Source organism: Macaca fascicularis, chromosome 15, assembly GCF_037993035.2.
Source record: "Macaca fascicularis isolate 582-1 chromosome 15, T2T-MFA8v1.1".
NCBI lineage: Eukaryota > Metazoa > Chordata > Mammalia > Primates > Cercopithecidae > Macaca > Macaca fascicularis.
In genome coordinates this window covers 25,453,101-25,471,525 of record NC_088389.1, presented here as the reverse complement: position 1 = coordinate 25,471,525, position 18,425 = coordinate 25,453,101, and positions in this window count along the sequence as shown.

Sequence of the window (18,425 nt, the reverse complement as noted above, 5' to 3'; positions counted from 1 at the left end):
AGATTTCATCTGAGGATATTTCCTTTTTCACCACAGCCCTCTATGGGCTTCCAAATATCACTTTGCCAATTCCACAAGAACTGTCTTAGCGAAAGGCTTCTTGAGGGGCAAGCTGTAACTCTGTGAGATGATTTCACAGAACACAAAGAAGTTTCTGAGAAAACTTCTTTCTCTTTTTTATCGGAGGATATTTCCTTTGGCCCTATAGTGTTCAAAGGGATCCGAAATATCTCTTCTCAGATTCCACAGAAATAAGGCTAGCAAAGAGATCCAGGACATACAGATGTATCTCTGTGAGATGAATTAACAGAACACGAAGCAGTTTCTCAGAAAGCTTCTTTCCAGATTTCATCTAAGGATATTTTCTTTTTCACCGTAGCCCTCTATGGGCTTCCCAATATCACTTTGCCAATTCCACAAGAACTGCCTTATCGAAAAGCTTCTTGAGGGGAAAGCTGTAACTCTGTGAGATGATTTCACAGAACACAAAGAAGTTTCTCAGAAAGATTCTTTCTCTTTGTTATCGGAGGATATTTCCTTTGGTATTATAGTCTTCAAAGGGATCCGAAATATCTGTTCTCAGATTCCACAGAAATAAGGCTAGCAAAGAGATCCACGAAATACAGATGTAACTCTGTGAGATGAATTAACAGAACACTAAGCAGTTTCTCAGAAAGCTTCTTTCCAGATTTCATCTGAGGATATTTCCTTTTTCACCATAGCCCTCTATGGGCTTCCATATATCACTTTGCCTATTCCACAAGAACTGTCTTAGCGAAAGGCTTCTTGATGGGAAAGCTGTAACTCTGTGAGATGATTTCACAGAACACAAAGAAGTTTCTCAGAAAACTTCTTTCTCTTTGTTATCGGAGGATATGTCCTTTGGCCCTATAGTGTTCTAAGGGATCCGAAATATCTCTTCTCAGATTCCACAGAAATAAGGCTAGCAAAGAGATCCACGACATACAGATGTATCTCTGTGAGATGAATTAACAGAACACGAAGCAGTTTCTCAGAAAGCTTCTTTCCAGATTTCATCTAAGGATATTTTCTTTTTCACCGTAGCCCTCTATGGGCTTCCCAATATCACTTTGCCAATTCCACAAGAACTGCCTTATCGAAAAGCTTCTTGAGGGGAAAGCTGTAACTCTGTGAGATGATTTCACAGAACACAAAGAAGTTTCTCAGAAAGATTCTTTCTCTTTGTTATCGGAGGATATTTCCTTTGGTATTATAGTCTTCAAAGGGATCCGAAATATCTGTTCTCAGATTCCACAGAAATAAGGCTAGAAAAGGGATCCACGAAATACAGATGTAACTCTGTGAGATGAATTAACAGAACACGAAGCAGTTTCTCAGAAAGCTTCTTTCCAGATTTCATCTGAGGATATTACCTTTTTCACCATAGCCCTCTATGGGCTTCCATATATCACTTTGCCTATTCCACAAGAACTGTCTTAGCAAAAGACTTCTTGAGGGGAAAGCTGTAACTCTGTGAGATGATTTCACAGAACACAAAGAAGTTTCTCAGAAAGCTTCTTTCTCTTTGTTATCGGAGGATATTTCCTTTGGCCCTATAGTCTTCAAAGGGATCCGAAATATCTGTTCTCAGATTCCACAGAAATAAGGCTAGAAAAGAGATCCACGAAAAAAAGATGTAACTCTGTGAGATGAATTAACAGAACACTAAGCAGTTTCTCAGAAAGCTTCTTTCCAGATTTCATCTGAGGATAATTCCTTTTTCACCATAGCCCTCTATGGACTTCCCAATTTCACTTTGCCAATTCCACAAGAACGATCTTAGCGAAAGGCTTCTTCTAGGGAAAGCTGGAACTCTGTGAGACGATTTCTCAGAACACAAAGAAGTTTCTCAGAAAGCTTCTTTCTCTTTGTTATCGGAGGATATTTCCTTTGGCCCTATAGTCTTCAAAGGGATCCGAAATATCTGTTCTCAGATTCCACAGAAATAAGGCTAGCAAAGAGATCCACGACATACAGATGTATCTCTGTGAGATGAATTAACAGAACACGAAGCAGTTTCTCAGAAAGCTTCTTTCCAGATTTCATCTAAGGATATTATCTTTTTCACCATAGCCCTCTATGGGCCTCCCAATATCACTTTGCCAATTCCACAAGAACTGCCTTATCGAAAAGCTTCTTGAGGGGAAAGCTGTAACTCTGTGAGATGATTTCACAGAACACAAAGAAGTTTCTCAGAAAGATTCTTTCTCTTTGTTATCGGAGGATATTTCCTTTGGTATTATAGTCTTCAAAGGGATCCGAAATATCTGTTCTCAGATTCCACAGAAATAAGGCTAGCAAAGAGATCCACGAAATACAGATGTAACTCTGTGAGATGAATTAACAGAACACTAAGCAGTTTCTCAGAAAGCTTCTTTCCAGATTTCATCTGAGGATATTTCCTTTTTCACCATAGCCCTCTATGGGCTTCCATATATCACTTTGCCTATTCCACAAGAACTGTCTTAGCGAAAGGCTTCTTGAGGGGAAAGCTGTAACTCTGTGAGATGATTTCACAGAAATCAAAGAGGTTTCTCAGAAAACTTCTTTCCCTTTGTTATTGGAGGATATTTCCTTTGGCCCTATAGTGTTCAAAGGGATCCGAAATATCTCTTCTCAGATTCCACAGAAATAAGGCTAGCAAAGAGATCCACGACATACAGATGTATCTCTGTGAGATGAATTAACAGAACAGGAAGCAGTTTCTCAGAAAGCTTCTTTCCAGATTTCATTTAAGGATATTTTCTTTTTCACCGCAGCCCTCTATGGGCTTCCCAATATCACTTTGCCAATTCCACAAGAACTGCCTTATCGAAAACTTCTTGAGGGGAAAGCTGGAACTCTGTGAGATGATTTCACAGAACACAAAGAAGTTTCTCAGAAAGATTCTTTCTCTTTGTTATCGGAGGATATTTCCTTTGGCATTATAGTCTTCAAAGGGATCCGAAATATCTGTTCTCAGATTCCACAGAAATAAGGCTAGCAAAGAGATCCACGAAATACAGATGTAACTCTGTGAGATGAATTAACAGAACACTAAGCAGTTTCTCAGAAAGCTTCTTTCCAGATTTCATCTGAGGATATTTCCTTTTTCACCATAGCCCTCTATGGGCTTCCATATATCACTTTGCCTTTCCACAAGAACTGTCTTAGCGAAAGGCTTCTTGAGGGGAAAGCTGTAACTCTGTGAGATGATTTCACAGAACACAAAGAAGTTTCTCAGAAAACTTCTTTCTCTTTGTTATCGGAGGATATTTCCTTTGGCCCTATAGTCTTCAAAGGGATCCGAAATATCTGTTCTCAGATTCCACAGAAATAAGGCTAGCAAGGAGATCCATGAAATAAAGATGTAACTCTGTGAGATGAATTAACAGAACACTAAGCAGTTTCTCAGAAAGCTTCCTTCCAGATTTCATCGGAGGATATTTCCTTTTTCACCATAGCCCTCTATGGGCTTCCAAATATCACTCTGCCAATTCCTAAAGAACTGTCTTAGTGAAAGGATTCTTGAGGGGAAAGCTGTAACTCTGTGAGATGATTTCACAGAACACAAAGAAGTTTGTCAGAAAGCTTCTTTCTCTTTGTTATCGGAGGATATTTACTTTGGTCTGTAGTCTTCAAAGGGATCCGAAATATCTGTTCTCAGATTCCACAGAAATAAGGCTAGCAAAGAGATCCACGAAATACAGATGTAACTCTGTGAGATGAATTAACAGAACACTAAGTAGTTTATCAGAACGCTTCTTTCCAGATTTCATCTTAGGATATTTCCTTTTTCACCATAGCCCTCTATGGGCTTCCAAATATCACTCTGCCAATTCCTAAAGAACTGTCTTAGCGAACGGCTTCTTGAGGGGAAAGCTGTAACTCTGTGAGATGATTACACAGAACACAAAGAAGTTTCTCAGAAAGCTTCTTTCTCTTTGTTATCGGAGGATATTTCCTTTGGCCCTGTAGTCTTCAAAGGGATCCGAAATATCTGTTCTCAGATTCCACAGAAATAAGGCTAGCAAAGAGATCCACGAAATACAGATGTAACTCTGTGAGATGGATTAACAGAACACTAAGCAGTTCTTTAGAAAGCTTCTTTCCAGATTTCATCTGAGGATATTTCCCTTTTCATCCTAGCCCTCTATGGGCTTCCAAATATTACTCTGCCAATTCCACAAGAACTGTCTTAGCGAAAGGCTTCTTGAGGGGAAAGCTGTAACTCTGTGAGATGATTTCACAGAACACAAAAAAGTTTGTCAGAAAGCATCTTTCTCTTTGTTATCGGAGGATATTTTCTTTGACCCTGTAGTCTTCAAAGGGATCCGAAATATCTGTTCTCAGATTCCACAGAAATAAGGCTAGCAAAGAGATCCACGAAATACAGATGTAACTCTGTGAGATGGATTAACAGAACACTAAGCAGTTTCTCAGAAAGCTTCTTTCCAGATTTTATCTGAGGATATTTCCTTTTTCACCATAGCCCTCTATGGACTTCCCAATATCACTTTGCCAATTCCACAAGAACGGTCTTACCGAAAGGCTTCTTGACGGGAAAGCTGTAATTCTGTGAGATGATTTCACAGAACACAAAGAAGTTTCTCAGAAAGCTTCTTTCTCTTTGTTATCGGAGGATATTTCCTTTGGCCCTATAGTCTTCAAAGGGATCCGAAATATCTGTTCTCAGATTCCACAGAAATAAGGCTAGCAAAGAGATCCACGAAATATAGATGTAACTCTGTGAGATGAATTAACAGAACACTAAGCAGTTTCTCAGAAAGCTTCTTTCCAGATTTCATCTGAGGATATTTCCTTTTTCACCATAGCCCTCTATGGGCTTCCATATATCACTTTGCCTATTCCACAAGAACTGTCTTAGCGAAAGGCTTCTTGAGGGGAAAGCTGTAACTCTGTGAGATGATTTCACAGAACACAAAGAAGTTTCTCAGAAAGCTTCTTTCTCTTTGTTATCGGAGGATTTTTCCTTTGGCCCTATAGTCTTCAAAGGGATCCTAAATATCTGTTCTCAGATTCCACAGAAATAAGGCTAGCAAAGAGATCCACGAAATAAAGATATAACTCTGTGAAATGAATTAACAGAACACTAAGCAGTCTCTTCAGAAAGCTTCCTTCCAGATTTCATATGAGGATATTTCCTTTTTCACCACAGCCCTTTATGGGCTTCCCAATATCACTTTGCCAATTCCACAAGAACGGTCTTAGCGAAAGGCTTCTTCTAGGGAAAGCTGTAACTCTGTGAGATGATTTCTCAGAACACAAAGAAGTTTCTCAGAAAGCTTCTTTCTCTTTGTTATCGGAGGATATTTCCTTTGGTCCTATAGTCTTCAAAGGGATCCGAAATATCTGTTCTCAGATCCCACAGAAATAAGGCTAGCAAAGAGATCCACGAAATGAAGATGTAACTCTGTGAGATGAATTAACAGAACACTAAACAGTTTCTCAGAAAGCTTCCTTCCAGATTTCATCTGAGGATATTTCCTTTTTCACCACAGCCCTCTATGGGCTTCCAAATATCACTTTGCCAATTCCACAAGAACGGCCTTATCGAAAACTTTTTGGGGGGAAAGCTGGAACTCTGTGAGATGATTTCACAGAACACAAAGAAGTTTCTCAGAAAGATTCTTTCTCTTTGTTATCGGAGGATATTTCCTTTGGCATGATAGTCTTCAAAGGGATCCGAAATATCTGTTCTCAGATTCCACAGAAATAAGGCTAGCAAAGAGATCCACGAAATACAGATGTAACTCTGTGAGATGAATTAACAGAACACTAAGCAGTTTCTCAGAAAGCTTCTTTCCAGATTTCATCTGAGGATATTTCCTTTTTCACCATAGCCCTCTATGGGCTTCCATATATCACTTTGCCTATTCCACAAGAACTGTGTTAGCGAAAGACTTCTTGAGGGGAAAGCTGTAACTCTGTGAGATGATTTCACAGAACACAAAGAAGTTTCTCAGAAAGATTCTTTCTCTTTGTTATCGGAGGATATTTCCGTTGGCCCTATAGTCTTCAAAGGGATCCGAAATATCTGTTCTCAGATTCCACAGAAATAAGGCTAGCAAAGAGATCCACGAAATAAAGATGTAACTCTGTGAGATGAATTAACAGAACACTAAGCAGTTTCTCAGAAAGCTTCCTTCCAGATTTCATCGGAGGATATTTCCTTTTTCACCATAGCCCTCTATGGGCTTAAAAATATCACTCTGCCAATTCCACAAGAACTGTCTTAGCGAAAGGCTTCTTGAGGGGAAAGCTGTAACTCTGTGAGATGATTTCACAGAACACGAAGAAATTTGACAGAAGGCTTCTTTCTCTTTGTTATCGGAGGATATTTACTTTGGTCTGTAGTCTTCAAAGGGAACCGAAGTATCTGTTCTCAGATTCTACAGAAATAAGGCTAGCAAAGAGATCCACGAAATACAGATGTAACTCTGTGAGATGAATTAACAGAACACTAAGCAGTTTATCAGAACGCTTCTTTCCAGATTTCATCGGAGGATATTTCCTTTTTCATCATAGCCCTCTATGGGCTTCCAAATATCACTCTGCCAATTCCACAAGAACTGTCTTAGCGAAAGGATTCTTGAGGGGAAAGCTGTAACTCTGTGAGATGATTTCACAGAACACAAAGAAGTTTGTCAGAAAGCTTCTTTCTCTTTGTTATCGGAGGATATTTTCTTTGACCCTGTAGTCTTCAACGGGATCCGAAATATCTGTTCTCAGATTCCACAGAAATAAGGCTAGCAAAGAGATCCACGAAATACAGATGTAACTCTGTGAGATGAATTAACAGAACACTAAGCAGTTTCTCAGAAAGCTTCCTTCCAGATTTCTTCGGAGGATATTTCCTTTTTCACCATAGCCCTCTATGGGCTTCCAAATATCACTCTGCCAATTCCTAAAGAACTGTCTTAGTGAAAGGCTTCTTGAGGCGAAAGCTGTAACTCTGTGAGATGATTTCACAGAACACAAAGAAGTTTGTCAGAAAGCTTCTTTCTCTTTGTTATCGGAGGATATTTACTTTGGTCTGTAGTCTTCAAAGGGATCCGAAATATCTGTTCTCAGATTCCACAGAAATAAGGCTAGCAAAGAGATCCACGAAATACAGATGTAACTCTGTGAGATGAATTAACAGAACACTAAGCAGTTTATCAGAACGCTTCTTTCCAGATTTCATCGGAGGATATTTCCTTTTTCACCATAGCCCTCTATGGGCTTCCATATATCACTCTGCCAATTCCTAAAGAACTGTCTTAGCGAACGGCTTCTTGAGGGGAAAGCTGTAACTCTGTGAGATGATTTCACAAAACACAAAGAAGTTTCTCAGAAAGCTTCTTTCTCTTTGTTATCGGAGGATATTTCCTTTGGCCCTGTAGTCTTCAAAGGGATCCGAAATATCTGTTCTCAGATTCCACAGAAATAAGGCTAGCAAAGAGATCCACGAAATACAGATGTAACTCTGTGAGATGGATTAACAGAACACTAAGCAGTTCTTCAGAAAGCTTCTTTCCAGATTTCATCTGAGGATATTTCCCTTTTCATCCTAGCCCTCTATGGGCTTCCAAATATTACTCTGCCAATTCCACAAGAACTGTCTTAGCGAAAGTCTTCTAGAGGGGAAAGCTGTAACTCTGTGAGATGATTTCACAGAACACAAAAAAGTATGTCATAAAGCTTCTTTCTCTTTGTTATCGGAGGATATTTTCTTTGACCCTGTAGTCTTCAAAGGGATCCGCAATATCTGTTCTCAGCTTCCACAGAAATAAGGCTAGCAAAGAGATCCACGAAATACAGATGTAACTCTGTGAGATGAATTAACAGAACACGAAGCAGTTTCTCAGAAAGCTTCTTTCCAGATTTCATCTGAGGATATTTCCTTTTTCACCATAGCCCTCTATGGGCTTCCATATATCACTTTGCCTATTCCACAAGAACTGTCTTAGCGAAAGGCTTCTTGAGGGGAAAGCTGTAACTCTGTGAGATGATTTCACAGAACACAAAGAAGTTTCTCAGAAAGCTTCTTTCTCTTTGTTATCGGAGGATATATCCTTTGGCCCTATAGTCTTCAAAGGGATCCTAAATATCTGTTCTCAGATTCCACAGAAATAAGGCTAGCAAAGAGATCCACGAAATAAAGATATAACTCTGTGAAATGAATTAACAGAACACTAAGCAGTCTCTTCAGAAAGCTTCCTTCCAGATTTCATCTGAGGATATTTCCTTTTACACTTAGCCCTCTATGGGCTTCCAAATATCACTTTGCCAATTCCACAAGAACGGTCTTAGCGAAAGGCTTCTTCTAGGGAAAGCTGTAACTCTGTGAGATGATTTCTCAGAACACAAAGAAGTTTCTCAGAAAGCTTCTTTCTCTTTGTTATCGGAGGATATTTCCTTTGGTCCTATCGTCTTCAAGGGATCCGAAATATCTGTTCTCAGATTCCACAGAAATAAGGCTAGAAAAGAGATCCACGAAATACAGATGTAACTCTGTGAGATGAATTAACAGAACACGAAGCAGTTTCTCAGAAAGCTTCTTTCCAGATTTCATCTGAGGATATTTCCTTTTTCACCATAGCCCTCTATGGGCTTCCATATATCACTTTGCCTATTCCACAAGAACTGTCTTAGCGAAAGACTTCTTGAGGGGAAAGCTGTAACTCTGTGAGATGATTTCACAGAACACAAAGAAGTTTCTCAGAAAGCTTCTTTGTCTTTGTTATCGGAGAATATTTCCTTTGGCCCTATAGTCTTCAAAGGGATCCGAAATATCTGTTCTCAGATTCCACAGAAATAAGGCTAGAAAAGAGATCCACGAAAAACAGATGTAACTGTGAGATGGATTAACAGAACACTAAGCAGTTTCTCAGAAAGCTTCTTTCCAGATTTCATCTGAGGATATTTCCTTTTTCACCATAGCCCGCTATGGACTTCCCAATATCACTTTGCCAATTCCACAAGAACGATCTTAGCGAAAGGCTTCTTCTAGGGAAAGCTGTAACTTTGTGTAGACGATTTCACAGAACACAAAGATGTTTCTCAGAAAGCTTCTTTCTCTTTGTTATCGGAGGATATTTCCTTTGGCCCTATAGTCTTCAAAGGGATCCGAAATATCTGTTCTCAGATTCCACAGAAATAAGGCTAGAAAAGAGATCCACGAAAAACAGATGTAACTGTGAGATGGATTAACAGAACACTAAGCAGTTTCTCAGAAAGCTTCTTTCCAGATTTCATCTGAGGATATTTCCTTTTTCACCATAGCCCTCTATGGACTTCCCAATATCACTTTGCCAATTCCACAAGAATGATCTTAGCGAAAGGCTTCTTCTAGGGAAAGCTGTAACTCTGTGAGACGATTTCACAGAACACAAAGAAGTTTCTCAGAAAGCTTCTTTCTCTTTGTTATCGGAGGATATTTCCTTTGGCCCTATAGTCTTCAAAGGGATCCGAAATATCTGTTCTCAGATTCCACAGAAATAAGGCTAGAAAAGAGATCCACGAAATACAGATGTAACTCTGTGAGATGAATTAACAGAACACGAAGCAGTTTCTCAGAAAGCTTATTTCCAGATTTCATCGGAGGATATTTCCTTTTTCACCATAGCCCTCTAGGGGCTTCCATATATCACTTTGCCTATTCCACAAGAACTGTCTTAGCGAAAGACTTCTTGAGGGGAAAGCTGTAACTCTGTGAGATGATTTCACAGAACACAAAGAAGTTTCTCAGAAAGCTTCTTTCTCTTTGTTATCGGAGGATGTTTCCTTTGGCCCTATAGTCTTCAAAGGGATCCGAAATATCTGTTCTCAGATTCCACAGAAATAAGGCTAGCAAAGAGATCCACGAAATACAGATGTAACTCTGTGAGATGAATTAACAGAACACTAAACAGTTTCTCAGAAAGCTTCCTTCCAGATTTCATCTGAGGATATTTCCTTTTTCACCACAGCCCTCTATGGGCTTCCAAATATCACTTTGCCAATTCCACAAGAACGGCCTTATCGAAAACTTCTTGGGGGGAAAGCTGGAACTCTGTGAGATGATTTCACAGAACACAAAGAAGTTTCTCAGAAAGATTCTTTCTCTTTGTTATCGGAGGATATTTCCTTTGGCATTATAGTCTTCAAAGGGATCCGAAATATCTGTTCTCAGATTCCACAGAAATAAGGCTAGCAAAGAGATCCACGAAATACAGATGTAACTCTGTGAGATGAATTAACAGAACACTAAGCAGTTTCTCAGAAAGCTTCCTTCCAGATTTCATCGGAGGATATTTCCTTTTTCACCATAGCCCTCTATGGGCTTAAAAATATCACTCTGCCAATTCCACAAGAACTGTCTTAGCGAAAGGCTTCTTGAGGGGAAAGCTGTAACTCTGTGAGATGATTTCACAGAACACAAAGAAGTTTGTCAGAAAGCTCCTTTCTCTTTGTTATCGGAGGATATTTACTTTGGTCTGTAGTCTTCAAAGGGATCCGAAATATCTGTTCTCAGATTCCACAGAAATAAGGCTAGCAAAGAGATCCACGAAATACAGATGTAACTCTGTGAGATGAATTAACAGAACACTAAGCAGTTTATCAGAACGCTTCTTTCCAGATTTCATCGGAGGATATTTCCTTTTTCATCATAGCACTCTATGGGCTTCCAAATATCACTCTGCCAATTCCACAAGAACTGTCTTAGCGAAAGGCTTCTTGAGGGGAAAGCTGTAACTCTGTGAGATGATTTCACAGAACACAAAGAAGTTTGTCAGAAAGCTTCTTTCTCTTTGTTATCGGAGGATATTTTCTTTGACCCTGTATTCTTCAACGGGATCCGAAATATCTGTTCTCAGATTCCACAGAAATAAGGCTAGCAAAGAGATCCACGAAATACAGATGTAACTCTGTGAGATGAATTAACAGAACACTAAGCAGTTTCTCATAAAGCTTCCTTCCAGATTTCATCGGAGGATATTTCCTTTTTCACCATAGCCCTCTATGGGCTTCCAAATATCACTCTGTCAATTCCTAAAGAACTGTCTTAGTGAAAGGCTTCTTGAGGGGAAAGCTGTAACTCTGTGAGATGATTTCACAGAACACAAAGAAGTTTGTCAGAAAGCTTCTTTCTCTTTGTTATCGGAGGATATTTACTTTGGTCTGTAGTCTTCAAAGGGATCCGAAATATCTCTTCTCAGATTCCACAGAAATAAGGCTAGCAAAGAGATCCACGAAACACATATGTAACTCTGTGAGATGAATTAACAGAACACTAAGCAGTTTCTTCAGAAAGCTTCTTTCCAGATTTCATCTGAGGATATTTCCTTTTTCACCACAGCCCTCTATGGGCTTCCAAATATCACTTTGCCAATTACACAAGAACTGTCTTAGCGAAAGGCTTCTTGAGGGGAAAGCTGTAACTCTGTGAGATGATTTCACAGAACACAAAGAAGTTTCTCATAAAGCTTCTTTCTCTTTGTTATCGGAGGATATTTCCTTTGGCCCTATAGTCTTCAAAGGGATCGGAAATATCTGTTCTCAGATTACACAGAAATAAGACTAGCAAAGAGATCCACGACACACAGATGTAACTCTGTGAGATGAATTAACAGAACACGAAGCAGTTTCTCAGAAAGCTTCTTCACAGATTTCATCTAAGGATATTTTATTTTTCACCATAGCCCTCTATGGGCTTCCCAATATCACTTTGCCAATTCCACAAGAACTGCCTTATCGAAAAGCTTCTTGAGGGGAAAGCTGTAACTCTGTGAGATGATTTCACAGAACACAAAGAAGTTTCTCAGAAAGATTCTTTCTCTTTGTTATCGGAGGATATTTCCTTTGGCATTATAGTCTTCAAAGGGATCCGAAATATCTGTTCTCAGATTCCACAGAAATAAGGCTAGCAAAGAGATCCACGAAATGCAGATGTAACTCTCTGAGATGAATTAACAGAACACTAAGCAGTTTCTCAGAAAGCTTCTTTCCAGACTTCATGTGAGGATATTTCCTTTTTCACCATACCCTCCAAGGGCTTCCAAATATCACTTTGCCAATTCCACAAGAACTGTCTTACCAAAAGGCTTCTTGAGAGGAAAGCTGTTACTCTGTGAGATGATTTCACAGAACACAAAGAAGTTTCTCAGAAAGCTTCTTTCTCTTTGTTATCGGAGGATATTTCCTTTGGCCCTATAGTCTTCAAGGGGATCCGAAATATCTGTTCTCAGATTCCACAGAAATAAGGCTAGCAAAGAGATCCACAAAATACAGATGTAACTCTGTGAGATGAACTAACAGAACACTAAGCAGTTTCTCAGAAAGCTTCTTTCCAGATTTCATCGGAGGATATTTCCTTTTTCACCATAGCCCTCTATGGGCTTCCAAATATCACTCTGCCAATTCCTAAAGAACTGTCTTAGCGAAAGGCTTCTTGAGGGGAAAGCTGTAACTCTGTGAGACGATTTCACAGAACACAAAGAAGTTTCTCAGAAAGCTTCTTTCTCTTTGTTATCGGAGGATATTTCCTTTAGCCCTATAGTCTTCAAAGGGATCCGAAATATCTGTTCTCAGATTCCACAGAAATAAGGCTAGCAAAGAGATCCACGAAATACAGATGTAACTCTGTGAGATGAATTAGCAGAACACTAAGCAGTTTCTCAGAAAGCTTCTTTCCAGATTTCATCTGAGGATATTTCCTTTTTCACCATAGCCCTCTATGGGCTTCCATATATCACTTTGCCTATTCCACAAGAACTGTCTTACCGAAAGGCTTCTTGAGGGGCAAGCTGTAACTCTGTGAGATGATTTCACAGAACACAAAGAAGTTTCTCAGAAAGCTTCTTTCTCTTTGTTATCGGAGGATATTTCCTTTGGCCCTATAGTCTTCAAAGGGATCCTAAATATCTGTTCTCAGATTCCACAGAAATAAGGCTAGCAAAGAGATCCACGAAATAAAGATATAACTCTGTGAAATGAATTAACAGAACACTAAGCAGTTTCTCATAAAGCTTGTTTCCAGATTTTATCTGAGGATATTTCCTTTTTCACCATAGCCCTCAATGGACTTCCCAGTATCATTTTGCCAATTCCAGAAGAACGGTCTTAGCGAAAGGCTTCTTGACGGGACAGCTGTAACTCTGTGAGATGATTTCACAGAACATGAAGAAGTTTCTCAGAAAGCTTCTTTCTCTTTGTTATCGGAGGATATTTAATTTGGCGCTATAGTCTTCTAAGGGATCTGAAATATCTGTTCTCAGATTCCACTGAAATAAGGCTAGCAAAGAGATCCACGAAATACAGATTTAACTCTGTGAGATGGATTAACAGAACACTAAGCAGTTTCTCAGAAAGCTTCTTTCCAGATTTCATCTGAGGATATTTTATTTTTCACCATAGCCCTCTATGGACTTCCCAATATCACTTTTCCAATTCCAGAAGAACGGTCTTAGCGAAAGGCTTCTTCTAGGGAAAGCTGTAACTCTGTGAGACGATTTCTCAGAACACAAAGAAGTTTCTCAGAAAGCTTCTTTCTCTTTGTTATCGGAGGATATTTCCTTTGGCCCTATAGTCTTCAAAGGGATCCGAAATATCTGTTCTCAGATTCCACAGAAATAAGGCTAGCAAAGAGATCCACGACATACAGATGTATCTCTGTGAGATGAATTAACAGAACACGAAGCAGTTTCTCAGAAAGCTTCTTTCCAGATTTCATCTAAGGATATTATCTTTTACACCATAGCCCTCTATGGGCTTCCCAATATCACTTTGCCAATTCCACAAGAACTGCCTTATCGAAAAGCTTCTTGAGGGGAAAGCTGTAACTCTGTGAGATGATTTCACAGAACACAAAGAAGTTTCTCAGAAAGATTCTTTCTCTTTGTTATCGGAGGATATTTCCTTTGGTATTATAGTCTTCAAAGGGATCCGAAATATCTGTTCTCAGATTCCACAGAAATAAGGCTAGCAAAGAGATCCACGAAATACAGATGTAACTCTGTGAGATGAATTAACAGAAGACTAAGCAGTTTCTCAGAAAGCTTCTTTCTAGATTTCATCTGAGGATATTTCCTTTTTCACCATAGACCTCTATGGGCTTCCATATATCACTTTGCCTATTCCACAAGAACTGTCTTAGCGAAAGGCTTCTTGAGGGGAAAGCTGTAACTCTGTGAGATGATTTCACAGAACACAAAGAAGTTTCTCAGAAAACTTCTTTCTCTTTGTTATTGGAGGATATTTCCTTTGGCCCTATAGTGTTCAAAGGGATCCGAAATATCTCTTCTCAGATTCCACAGAAATAAGGCTAGCAAAGAGATTCACGACATACAGGTGTATCTCTGTGAGATGAATTAACAGAACACGAAGCAGTTTCTCAGAAAGCTTCTTTCCAGATTTCATCTAAGTATATTTTCTTTTTCACCGCAGCCCTCTATGGGCTTCCCAATATCACTTTGCCAATTCCACAAGAATGGTCTTAGCGAAAGGCTTCTTGACGGGAAAGCTGTAATTCTGTGAGATGATTTCACAGAACACAAAGAAGTTTCTCAGAAAGCTTCTTTCTCTTTGTTATCGGAGGATATTTCCTTTGGCCCTATAGTCTTCAAAGGGATCCGAAATATCTGTTCTCAGATTCCACAGAAATAAGGCTAGCAAAGAGATCCACGAAATACAGATGTAACTCTGTGAGATGAATTAACAGAACACGAAGCAGTTTCTCAGAAAGCTTCTTTCCAGATTTCATCTGAGGATATTTCCTTTTTCACCATAGCCCTCTATGGGCTTCCATATATCACTTTGCCTATTCCACAAGAACTGTCTTAGCCAAAGGCTTCTTGAGGGGAAAGCTGTAACTCTGTGAGATGATTTCACAGAACACAAAGAAGTTTCTCAGAAAGCTTCTTTCTCTTTGTTATCGGAGGATATTTCCTTTGGCCCTATAGTCTTCAAAGGGATCCTAAATATCTGTTCTCAGATTCCACAGAAATAAGGCTAGCAAAGAGATCCACGAAATAAAGATATAACTCTTTGAAATGAATAAACAAAACACTAAGCAGTTTCTTCAGAAAGCTTCCTTCCAGATTTCATCTGAGGATATTTCCTTTTTCACCACAGCCCTCTGTGGGCTTCCAAATCTCACTTTGCCAATTCCACAAGAACTGTCTTAGCGAAAGGCTTCTTGAGGGGAAAGCTGTAACTCTGTGAGATGATTTCACAGAACACAAAGAAGTTTCTCAGAAAGCTTCTTTCTCTTTTTTATCGGAGGATATTTCCTTTGGCCCTATAGTCTTCAAAGGGATCCGAAATATCTGTTCTCAGATTCCACAGAAATAAGGCTAGCAAAGAGATCCACGACATACAGATGTAACTCTGTGAGATGAATTAACAGAACACGAAGCAGTTTCTCAGAAAGCTTCTTTCCAGATTTCATCTAAGGATATTTTATTTTTCACCGTAGCCCTCTATGGGCTTCCCAATATCACTTTGCCAAATCCACAAGAACTGCCTTTTCGAAAAGCTTCTTAAGGGGAAAGCTGTAACTCTGTGAGATGATTTCACAGAACACAAAGAAGTTTCTCAGAAAGATTCTTTCTCTTTTTTATCGGAGGATATTTCCTTTGGCATTATAGTCTTCAAAGGGATCCGAAATATCTGTTCTCAGATTCCAGAGAAATAAGGCTAGCAAAGAGATCCACGAAATACAGATGTAACTCTGTGAGATGAATTAACAGAACACTAAGCAGTTTCTCAGAAAGCTTCTTTCCAGACGTCATGTGAGGATATTTCCTTTTTCATCATAGCCCTCAAAGGGCTTCCAAATATCACTTTGCCAATTCCACAAGAACTGTCCTAGCGAAAGGCTACTTGAGAGGAAAGCTGTAACTCTGTGAGATGATTTCACAGAACACAAAGAAGTTTCTCAGAAAGCTTCTTTCTCTTTGTTATCGGAGGATATTTCCTTTGGCCCCATAGTCTTCAAGGGGATCCGAAATATCTGTTCTCAGATTCCACAGAAATAAGGCTAGCAAAGAGATCCACGAAATACAGATGTAACTCTGTGAGATGAACTAACAGAACACTAAGCAGTTTCTCAGAAAGCTTCTTTCCAGATTTCATCTGAGGATATTTCCTTTTTCACCATAGCCCTCTATGGGCTTCCAAATATCACTCTGCCAATTCCTAAAGAAATGTCTTAGCGAAAGGCTTCTTGAGGGGAAAGCTGTAACTCTGTGAGATGGTTTCACACAACACAAAGAAGTTTCTCAGAAAGCTTCTTTTTCTTTGTTATCGGAGGATATTTCCTTTGGCCCTGTAGTCTTCAAAGGGATCCGAAATATCTGTTCTCAGATTCCACAGAAATAAGGCTAGCAAAGAGATCCACGAAATACAGATGTAACTCTGTGAGATGGATTAACAGAACACTAAGCAGTTTTTCAGAAAGCTTCTTTCCACATTTCATCTGAGGATATTTCCTTTTTCATCATAGCCCTCTATGGGCTTCCAAATATTACTCTGCCAATTCCACAAGAACTGTCATAGCGAAAGGCTTCTTGAGGGGAAAGCTGTAACTCTGTGAGATGATTTCACAGAACACAAAGAAGTTTCTCAGAAAGCTTCTTTCTCTTTGTTATCGGAGGATATTTCCTTTGACCCTGTAGTCTTCAAAGGGATCCGTAATATCTGTTCTCAGATTCCACTGAAATAAGGCTAGCAAAGAGATCCACGAAATACAGATGTAACTCTGTGAGATGGATTAACAGAACACTAAGCAGTTTCTCAGAAGCTTCTTTCCAGATTTTATCTGAGGATATTTCCTTTTTCACCATAGCCCTCTATGGATTTCCCAATATCACTTTGCCAATTCCACAAGAACGGTCTTAGCGAAAGGCTTCTTGACGGGACAGCTGTAACTCTGTGAGATGATTTCACAGAACACGAAGAAGTTTCCCAGAAAGCTTTTTTCTCTTTGTTATCGGAGGATATTTAATTTGGCCCTATAGTCTTCAAAGGGATCCGAAATATCTGTTCTCAGATTCCACAGAAATAAGGCTAGCAAAGAGATCCACGAAATACAGATGTAACTCTGTGAGATGGATTAACAGAACACTAAGCAGTTTCTCAGAAAGCTTCTTTCCAGATTTCATCTGAGGATATTTCCTTTTTCACCATAGCCCTCTATGGACTTCCCAATATCACTTTGCCAATTCCACAAGAACGGTCTTAGCGAAAGGCTTCTTGACGGGAAAGCTGTAACTCTGTGAGATGATTTCACAGAACACGAAGAAGTTTCTCAGAAAGCTTCTTTCTCTTTGTAATCAGAGGATATTTAATTTGGCCCTATAGTCTTCAACGGGATCCGAAATATCTGTTCTCAGATTCCACTGAAATAAGGCTAGCAAAGAGTACCACGAAATTCAGATGTAACTCTGTGAGATGAATTAACAGAACACAAAGCAGTTTCTCAGAAAGCTTCTTTCCAGATGTCATCTGAGGATATTTCCTTTTTCTCCATAGCCCTATATGGGCTTCCCAATATCACTTTGCCAATTCCACAAGAACTGTCTTAGCGAAAGGATTCTTGAAGGGAAAGCTGTAACTCTGTGAGATGATTTCACAGAACACAAAGAAGATTCTCAGAGAGCTTCTTTCTCTTTGTTATCGGAGGATATTTCCTTGGGCCCTATAGTCTTCAAAGGGATCCGAAATATCTGTTCTCAGATTCCACAGAAATAAGGCTAGCAAAGAGATCCACGAAATACAGATGTAACTCTGTGAGATGAATTAACAGAACACTAAGCAGTTTCTCAGAAAGCTTCTTTCTAGATTTCATCTGAGGATATTTCCTTTTTCACCATAGACCTCTATGGGCTTCCATATATCACTTTGCCTATTCCACAAGAACTGTCTTAGCGAAAGGCTTCTTGAGGGGAAAGCTGTAACTCTGTGAGATGATTTCACAGAACACAAAGAAGTTTCTCAGAAAACTTCTTTCTCTTTGTTATTGGAGGATATTTCCTTTGGCCCTATAGTGTTCAAAGGGATCCGAAATATCTCTTCTCAGATTCCACAGAAATAAGGCTAGCAAAGAGATTCACGACATACAGGTGTATCTCTGTGAGATGAATTAACAGAACACGAAGCAGTTTCTCAGAAAGCTTCTTTCCAGATTTCATCTAAGTATATTTTCTTTTTCACCGCAGCCCTCTATGGGCTTCCCAATATCACTTTGCCAATTCCACAAGAATGGTCTTAGCGAAAGGCTTCTTGACGGGAAAGCTGTAATTCTGTGAGATGATTTCACAGAACACAAAGAAGTTTCTCAGAAAGCTTCTTTCTCTTTGTTATCGGAGGATATTTCCTTTGGCCCTATAGTCTTCAAAGGGATCCGAAATATCTGTTCTCAGATTCCACAGAAATAAGGC